The following is a 9477-nucleotide window of genomic DNA, read 5'->3' as shown; positions in this document are numbered from 1 at the left end:
TTTTCGGGAGTCACTTCTTGCGGAGCACGTCCGATGCTTCGGTGGTAAGATTGGTTGTACGCTTGCACCAGGTGCGGTAAGATGTCGATGTACTTCAGAGTGTGGTGATGCGTAAAATATTTCCACATGCGTTCTTTCAAAGTGCGTTGAAAACGTTCCACGATGCTGGCTTTGGTTTCGGGATTCTCGGTGGTAAAAAAATGAATGTCACGTTTCTTTAATTCTTTTTGAAAAGCTTGGTTCAGAAATTCGGTACCTTTGTCCGTTTGCCATCGAAGAGGGTGACGACCGCTTTGTTTCAACACCCGTTGCAGGGCTCGCACTAACTCACTGCTCGATTTGGAAGTCAAGGGTACGACCCAGGCAAATTTGGAAAAGACGTCGATGACACAAAACAAATATTTGTAACCGCGATTGTAGCTGGCCAAATGAGAGACATCGGCTAAATCGGCTTGTCATTGATGATCGATGCCTTCCACTCGGGTGCGACTTCTGGAAAACTTGCGTCGAATGGGTTTGTGTAAAGTGTAAGTAGCTTGTTTTTCTAACCATCATTGCACTTGAGGTCAACGGAGACTTTTCAGTCGCGTTTTGGCAGCACGATACAATTTTTGAACTCCTCCATAACCTGCAGGATGGGAGTGATCGTAGTAAATGCTGGCTAACACTTTTTCCATTTTGTGTTTGTTTGTTAATAAGGCACCCACTCTTGGAGGATGCTACTCTTTTTCTCTTGGAGTATTTTCTTGGATTGCAATGCTTTGAGTGTGCGACCGGCAATAGGTGTCGAAGAGGAGGATGTCAGAACAGGGGATATCGGTTCTTGTTTCACTTCTGTCTTCACTTTCTTTTTCTCTTGTGATGAAGAAGGGGTGGTCATAATCTTTTTAATCCATCCAATTCTGGAGGTAGTTGGTGTTGTTAACCTGCGTACTTTTTCTGGTGGAGTTTGAAACCCTTCTTCTTCTTCTTCTCCTTTTTCTGTCTTGATCACTGACAGTGGTGGTGGTACTGGTGATGGTGCTGGACTTTTCATCAAGGTCTTAAAATCTTTCAGAGTGGGAAGAGCTGTTTCGTCCGAGGCTTTCTGGTGAAAGAGTTGCAGTCATTGCAAGAGTTGACCGTACTTTTGCGATTTTTCTGTTTCGGACAAATTTTGGCGATCCAATAAGGACTGGAATTCGTGTTGTAACTGGGACATCTTGCTCAAATTGGGATTGGGAGGTAAATGCGGTGTGCGTTGTTCTTGCGAACGATGATATTCCAGCCATCGTTTGTAAGGCACTAAAGCTAGTTTTCCTCCTTCCATGGGATGTCAGGGGTCGATTCTGAGATCTTGGGACTCCAGAGGGCCTTTTTTTCTTACTCCCACCAGTCCTCCCAACATGGTTCCCAAGACTCCTTTCAGCAATGGGCCTAGCAAAAGGGGTTAAATTCCTCTACGTTGGACGAACATCGTCTTCTTTTGACGAATGGGGATTTTCTTTTGAACCATTTGGCGAAGAACGTGACGATGTTTGCCTAAGCATTGTTTCTGGTGTTTGGACAAAGGGATCGTGCCTTTCAACACGTTCAAACAACATTCGCACACGGTATCGATGACCTCTTTGGAAGCTGATTGAATGAGTTTTTTTCGTAAGGGTGGAGAAGCTTTGGACAGGACAGACAGCATGTTCCCATGTTTGACTAAGGTGGCGCTCACCAGATAATATGTACTTTTGAGAGAGTGACGTATGTAAAGTGAAGTAGTTCACATTTAAAACATGCACAGTGGAGAGAATGTTTGCATACCTCTATGCTACATTAATGTAATGTGGATGATATTTCTTTTGGATATTGTACTTTTGGAAATTTTACATGATTTAAGCACACTCTTAACTAAAATGACTGCACCCTTGTTTTAAAAAATCAGTCTGAATTAGTCTAAAGTACACTATACATAGCAGCTATCAAAATAGGGAAAATGAATTTTGCCAGACTAGACAATACCAGCTTCTGAAAGTGCAATGAATGAATTACCAAATATATAAAATGTAAAAAAAGTTATCGGCTCTTTTTTATACAATTTACCTCTGAAGTTCAGGAAGTGAAAATGACCAAGTAGAGCTAGCACTTTTTTGAAAGGTGCACATTTGAAGTAAGGCCAAGCTGTATACTCTATAACCCATAGTACACCCATCAATCATACACCAAAATAAAGGAAATTAAAGGTTATTTGCATTATACCTAAGATATACAAGGTCTTTTTTAAATAGCCAGTATAACCAGTGAGGAAAGCCGGGGACATTCTTTTTCTTTAAAATCCTAACCTATGCAAAATGCGAAACTGTATAGCGCCACCTAAACGTGGAGGCAGTCCTTTCCTTTTCTTTCCTTGGGGTTGTTTAGAAGAGGGATGTTTTCTGGAGGGTGACATCTTCAGGAGCACCAAAAACACGGATACCCCTACTTGGTCACAGGCCTTTTTATACTGGAACGCGTCGCCACTGATTGTCTTTACGTCGTATTAACTTCAGGACAGGCATGAAACGTCGTGCAGGGGTACGTAGCGGACTAAATCGAGCCAGTTCTTGCTTGGACAAATCCAGTAAACTTTGTAACATGCCCGATCTTTCTTGAACTTTGATTTTGGGAGAAGGTACTTTGTGAGCAGCAGCCACTGCCGCTAAATTGGAGGGTCCTGCCACTGGGGAAGTTCTTGGGGTCATCAACGGAGGAGTTCTTGGTGTGGTCAACGTCTCCAAGTACTCTTCAGTTCTTGTTGTCATCAACGGGGAAGTGGATGAACCTGAGGCTGCCGGAGACGCGGTCACCGCCGTTGCAGGTCGTGGTTTGCGAGTGTAAGGTTGCGTCCTGGCCGAAGTGCCTCTCTTGCGACTAGTTTTCTTCTGTGGGCTTTTCTTTTTCTGGGGACTTTTTCTCTGTTTCTTTTTCTGGGGGCTTCTTTTCTTTTTCCGGGGTGGTGACTGGTGAGAGGACGGTCCCGCCACTGGAGAACTTCTTGGAGACACAGGTCTCCTTGGGGACTTGGTCTTGACACCGTGGCTCTTTTTCTTCTTCTTGGAGCTTCCTTTGACTTTTTTCTTGGGGAGAAGTTTGGGAGCATTAGGATCCCATCTTAAGAGGGAGCGAATGATGACCCCTTCTAGAGTACCGCTCCCTCCAGGTTTCAAGATGATTTGTTTTTTGGTTTGAGTGTCGATGCGAGGATCGGCCAGTTGGGTCAAAGCGACTTTGTTTCGATCAAAAAAGCGTTTGGTTTGATGAGGAATCTGAATGATCCCTTGTAGTAATTGACGTGCTGTCACCGTGAACCATCGTAAAACTTTTTTGAGACTAGCTTCTAAGACACGAGCTCGTATTTGTGGATTTTTTTTCTCGACTGATGCCATACAAGGCACAAATCAATTTGACGGGAAGATGCGACTGAAGGGACGTCATGTTCAAACTGTGTGAGACAGACGAAAAGTGTCTGACTTTTTTATAGATTTTTTGTTGAGTGAAGTTAAGTCGAGGACGGAGACGTGTACAGGACAGGACCTCCGTATTGGCACCAGTGGTGAAACAAGTGGATACGAAATCGCAAATCATCTAGGGTCGTAGGTTTCAAATCGACGAGTAAATAGGCGTGTGGAGTTTGAGTGGCATCGTCGTACGCCTGAGTCAGCCAAGGCGTTCCTAACTGTTTGGCTAAGACTTGCACTTACGATTTATCTCGAGGGCTTTTAAACAAGACCACGTAATGCGCATTGAGACTGATGGTGTGATGGGCTTTACTTTGTTGAAACAAATTTTGAGTGATGTAAACGACACTGGCATTACGGTGATGCCCTTTGCGCGTGAACCACACTTTAATTTCTCCATCGTCTTCTCCTAACATGTCGTCGAAAATGACCAAATGGGTTTGACGGGAGTCAGAGACGATGCCGTCGTCTTCTTTAGGAATGCCTTCCACAAACACGATGGAATCGCCTTGACTTTCTCGCAAGAGGCTGTACGCCGATTGCCACTCTTTGTAACACCACACGATGCGTTGAGGTGGACGATCGATCAAATGATGTTTATGTTCGATCAAACGTTTGACGAATTCGGTTTTGCCTGAACCGCTAGGTCCAGCAATGAGCATGTTAAAGGGATGGCGAAGATACAAAGCCTCCCAACTGGCACGATCTAAGTGTTCGTCGATGACTTTGACAGTAGAGGAAGAGGGAGCAGAGACAGCAGAAGTAGCCATAGTGTTAGGAATGTCACTTGTGACACGAAAACAAACAAGACAAGAGTTTATATACTTTTTAAGGACACGTTTATTGAATGTTTTAAACATGAATACGAAAGACAAAAATACATAAAAGCCAAAGGCTTAAGTACAACGATAAAAGGCGCATCAAAATCTTCAACGTGGAATAGAAACAAGTGTCTGTACAACATGTTTTGGGTAATGTTCTGACCAGTTCTATAGGGGGTAAGGTCACACAAGTGTCCTCCCGAAAGGGTCTTTCAGGCATGTCCACGGCAGTCCTGTCCTGGGTGACGGGTTCTTCTTCTGGCACCGTCACTAACACAGGTTGAATAGTAACTTTTTTCCTTGAACAACTCTCGTGCATACTGGGCCACTTCTTGGGTCCAAGCCTCAAAACCCCCATTTTTCCACTCACGGACATCTGTCCAATGGGGGTGTAAGTCACAAGCTACACGCACATCGTCATACACGTCTTCGGTAGCTAAAAGTTGACGAATCGTTTTTCCCGTAGAGGTCAAGAAGTATCCAGATGAAAACGCAAGGCTTTGAGCAAAAGGAGTCTTTCGTGACCATTTAAGGCCATTGTGGTGGTAAGTACTGATCGTAAAGAGTCCACAAGGAATCGGCTGGTAAACGAAATCCCAGAAAACAAGTCACTAAGACACACACTATGCGTCATCCCAAACTGATTAGATACAGTTCTTGTAATAATTGATGGTAATGATCCACGGTTTAAATATGGTCATTGAGTTCCTTCCACGGAATCTGTTCAATCACATGTGATAAAAGTCATGGCATGGCAACCTGTTTTTATACTCTCTTTGTTTCGGAAACAATACACGTACTTTCTAGCCAGAGATCTTCGTTCTCCAGTGGGGAATCTAAATGCTCCAAACTGTAACCTAAACTTCAAAGTTCGTTTTGAAGTTTCCTCTTCCTCTAAGTAGATTAAACGTAAAATATGTTGGTAATCCTTTAACTTGTCTTCCTCAATGCGTTGCACTAGGTGAATCTCGAAGTAACCAAAATGATGAACACGTGGATCATCGGGGGCCTGGAAGTATTGAACAAGGTCTGACCACTGAAACAATTTCTGACGAATCAGTTCTCTTATACCATTCAGGTACCAGTGGTTAAAGATCTGGTGCCGTAACGGATGCAACTGTTCTTTACGTTTGACTTGTATTTTGACCAGCTCTCGGTAAATGCGTTCTGTCAACTCCACAGGCAAAGCACGAATGTTCTCTTGTAAAGGATCCATGAATAGGTCATACTAAATCCTCTTTCTGACACAAGAATTGTACCGTTTGCACAGACATGGTTTTAATTCATTGTCGAATCTAAATCGTTTAATCACTAATTTACATATTACAATTGGTTCAGAAGTTTCCTCTTTCACTAAGTTGACATTGTGTAAAAGATGTTGGTAATTCGTTAACTCTTCCTCTGGAATTCGATGCAGTAAGTTTATAATGTAGTAGATAGAATCATCAATAGCAAACCAATCCTTTTTAAAACTAGGGGATCGTTGATCAATGTTTGTCCAATGGAACACTTTCAACTGAATCAGTCCTTGAATAGCATTCAGGTACCAGTGGTTCAAACACCGGTGACGTAACGGATGCAATTGTTCTTTACGTTTGACTTGTATTTTGACCAGCTCTCGGTACATGCGTTCTCTCAACTCCACAGGCAAAGCACGAATGTTCTCTTGTAAAGTATCCATGAATAGGTCAGTCCGTACAATTCACAATCTTCTCCTAGAGCAAAAGTAATCCACATAGTGAGTAATTTCTGACCACTGCCACTCAAGGTAACGTCCAAGAATTTCATTGAACTCTTTTGATGTAAACGGTTTAGAGTAATATAATAGGATGAATGCACCCTTGACCCAGAGAAATCTAACACACTGGTTGACTTTTTTCACTTTCCTCTTGTGAATTTCTCGGCACAAAAGTTCTACAGTTACCCATTGAGATTTCACTCTGGCAAGCCTCTGCCAAATTTCCTTGTAAATCTTCTCTTGCAGTTCTTTAGGTAATGATTCAATATCGTTTTTGAAATGGAGTTTAAATACTGGCCTCGGTGATGTCCAACATTTAACTCCTAACCAATCTGGTTTCTTCTTCAACGACATGGTGAGTTACTTCAATGTCTCGGTCCCACTAAGGGTAAGTAATGACAATTCGGTGACCATCGAGCATGTTCTAGGTAGGCCGAATCTTGTGGTTCCCAGTGGTGAAGTGACACATCGCAACTGAAGCACTTGACTTTATCCCCATCGCCCAAGTAGAAAAAATCCGGCTTTGGCTAATTCTTCGGGGGTCGGTCCTCCCAGATACTTAGGCCATTTTCCTTTGAACGATTGAAGACGATTTTCAAAGTCGCAGTATTCCGACAAACGCACAAGGAACAAATATTCGTCTTTCACAGGTTCGTTTCGATGAGGGTTGGGTGACATGGACAGGAGTTTGCTCAGGGGTGGATGACATCCGTAGGGAGGTAGACGTGAAGGTGGACATTCACCTTTAAAACGAAACCCAGTAAAGTGTCCAAGAGGACGATCGGCATCGCTTTCGCATCCCTCAGGTTTGACATGTACAGCATCACTTTCCATGATAGGGGTAGTGAGAACAAAGTTCCGATGATGGTAATTTACGGCATCGCTAAGGTCACAACGTAAAGCATCGTTCTCATCGCAAGGCTCACAATCGCATTCCACTTCAGAAGCCCCAAACTTGAATTGTGCCTTTCTGAACTTGTTTTGCGTTTCTCTGAAAGTATTCATCTTGTTTGCTTGGTCTTAGTAGTCACAATGAACTATCGATCTTGCCTAGGGTTCCGTTTTATATACAGACCAATACCGACGTGTCCATACGGTAAGGTGAAATGATTGGGAAGTCGCACTCGCTTCTGGTACACTTTTTCCAAGGGTCGACTGACGATGTGGTGAGTGGGTAAACGTACAATCTTGTTGGGTTGATAGGTGGTCACTTTAAAGTGTTCATCTTCTCTAGACTGCAAAGCTTCTTTCAATACCCCGAAGTTCACCACTCGACTGGTACGATAATTCAGAGTCAGTCCTTTCACTTTGCACTGCGTGTGCACTTCTCCTTGTTTGGCCCGGTATTCGTAACCCTAATTTTTAGGACCACCACTGACGAAACTTAAAATCATGTCGTCGGGGTGCTCGTCTGTCCAGGCTCCTAAACGGTCTCCTTCGATGTCAGGGTGATGTTGACTCGGGTGATGGATGTAAATGCAACTGTCCGTGTCAAAGTACAAGACACGTTCCCCTAACAGTTCTAAAGCTTCGTACAATTTTAAGCGAGCATGAGCTGTCACGTAAGCCGCAATGATGACATTTCAAAAGGGGTCGTCTTGTACAAAGTCCAGATCTTCTTCGTAATTGACCAAGATCATATTCTCTCGAACGACGTCCACGTGTTTCATGAATTTGGTTTTGTCGTGAATCATCTGGAAGTAGCGGAAAGGTTCGGTCAAATATTCCGTCTTGGGTAAACACGGTCGTTGTGCCATTTTGCCCCACAAGCAATTTAACATCACTTTGGCAAACGATCGCCTGCCTCTGTTTTTCTCGATGTGATCTAAAGTAATGCTTTCTTGTGCCCAGTATTTATCTTTGAATGTCTTTTGGTCTTCGGGAGTGTGACACCAGGACGGATAGCCACTGGCTTCTTGCTTCAGTTTCAAAAAGGCATCCACGTAGTATGCGAAAATGCCTTTCTGTGTGGGGTCACCCTTGTGGTATTGTTGTGTCTTGGGAAAGTGGCAAATTTCGTACACTTCTAACAGTTGGTATCCCATGTCCAAAGTTTTGAACAATTCTACGCTGACCCACGTGCCCGTGAAGACCCGTTCTTCCTGGGTGTGATGACAAGGTTGATCTTGGTTGCACGTTTCGGCACAAGTACGGCACAATGGAAACATCAGTTTGCCTTGGCAATGGTGAGGTAAGACGGGATGATATAGGTTCGCGGGAGGCAAAACTTTGCACTTGATCAAGCCTTCGTATTGTCGAATGTTTATCAGGTCGATGTATTCGGCGAACAATTGTGGGTGCCCTGCAGGAAAGCGACAATATTTGCACACGTAGGGATACAGTGAACACACGTCCAAGTATTTGATTTCTTCTCCTTTCTCTTCGTCGGCTTGGTACAGCAAACAGGTGGCATTGGTCCTTCCTCCATACAAACTATCCCTCGGGTTCAGGGGGTCCATGAACTGGTAACTTTCAACGAGGCGTTTAAACTCGGGATCGGTTTTTATACGGTGATCGTACTCGTGTTCCCACATTTCCACCACTTGGTATCCTTGCTGTTCTAACTTTAGGCGACGCTGACAAGTGGCCTGGTACAAGTCTTCCATGGTTCGTTGTAAAAACTGATTTTTAGTGCCACGATCAGGGTAACAGACGGGGCATCCGTGAAATAAGCAACCATTAAACTCTTGGGGTTTTCTAAGTCCCAGCCATCGACCGAATGCGTTCCGATGGTCTTTTCGCCCCCTCCGTTGCGGGCATGCTGAATCCATTTGTCTTCCTTGTCACACAAGTAATGTAACCAGCGTAGGGCTTTTACCGAGTATTGACTTTTGATATAGTTGGTCGTTTGAGGACTGATGACAGCTACGGTGATTTCAGGCATGAATCATTGCCGGTACACTAAGGAACACGCTTTGGCAATGGTGCAAGCTTCTTTCAAAGGATCGACCCCTCCGTGTTCCATGAACAGTTCTCGAAATTTTCCACAGCATCGACGTAAAATGTCCACGTCGGAACGACAATACTTTAGCATTTCTTCCTGAAAGTCGAAAGGGTCGGAGGCGTGAGCCTGGTACCAAGCGTAGAAAGCTTCTCGTTGTTCGGTACGCATGTTGTCAGGGTCATAATAGTGAGCCTCAGGTAAATGGGGTAGAACGGCGTGTTGATTGGCTTCCGTATTGAAAAAGTGTGGAAAGTACCCTTTAGCCATTTCTGTTATTCTAAACGTTTTAGGCATTCGACTCAAAGGCATGGCCAAATAGCTCATCGAATCTTTAAACTGTACTTGTCCCACTTGCATGAAAATGATTTTGGCTTCGTTCAAAGTGACTTTAGGACGCTCGGTACCATGTTCCGTATAGTATCTCAAAAGAAACTGTCCATCGTATTGTGAGCCATCACTGTGGCATGACGATGACAATCTCCGTAACGTTCGATGTGCTCTTTTACCTTG

This window comes from Sinohyriopsis cumingii, chromosome 2, assembly GCF_028554795.1.
Source record: "Sinohyriopsis cumingii isolate HCF-2022 chromosome 2, ASM2855479v2, whole genome shotgun sequence".
NCBI classification, from domain to species: domain Eukaryota; kingdom Metazoa; phylum Mollusca; class Bivalvia; order Unionida; family Unionidae; genus Sinohyriopsis; species Sinohyriopsis cumingii.
The sequence above is the reverse complement of the archived record's forward strand: the minus strand, read 5'-3'. Positions refer to the sequence as shown.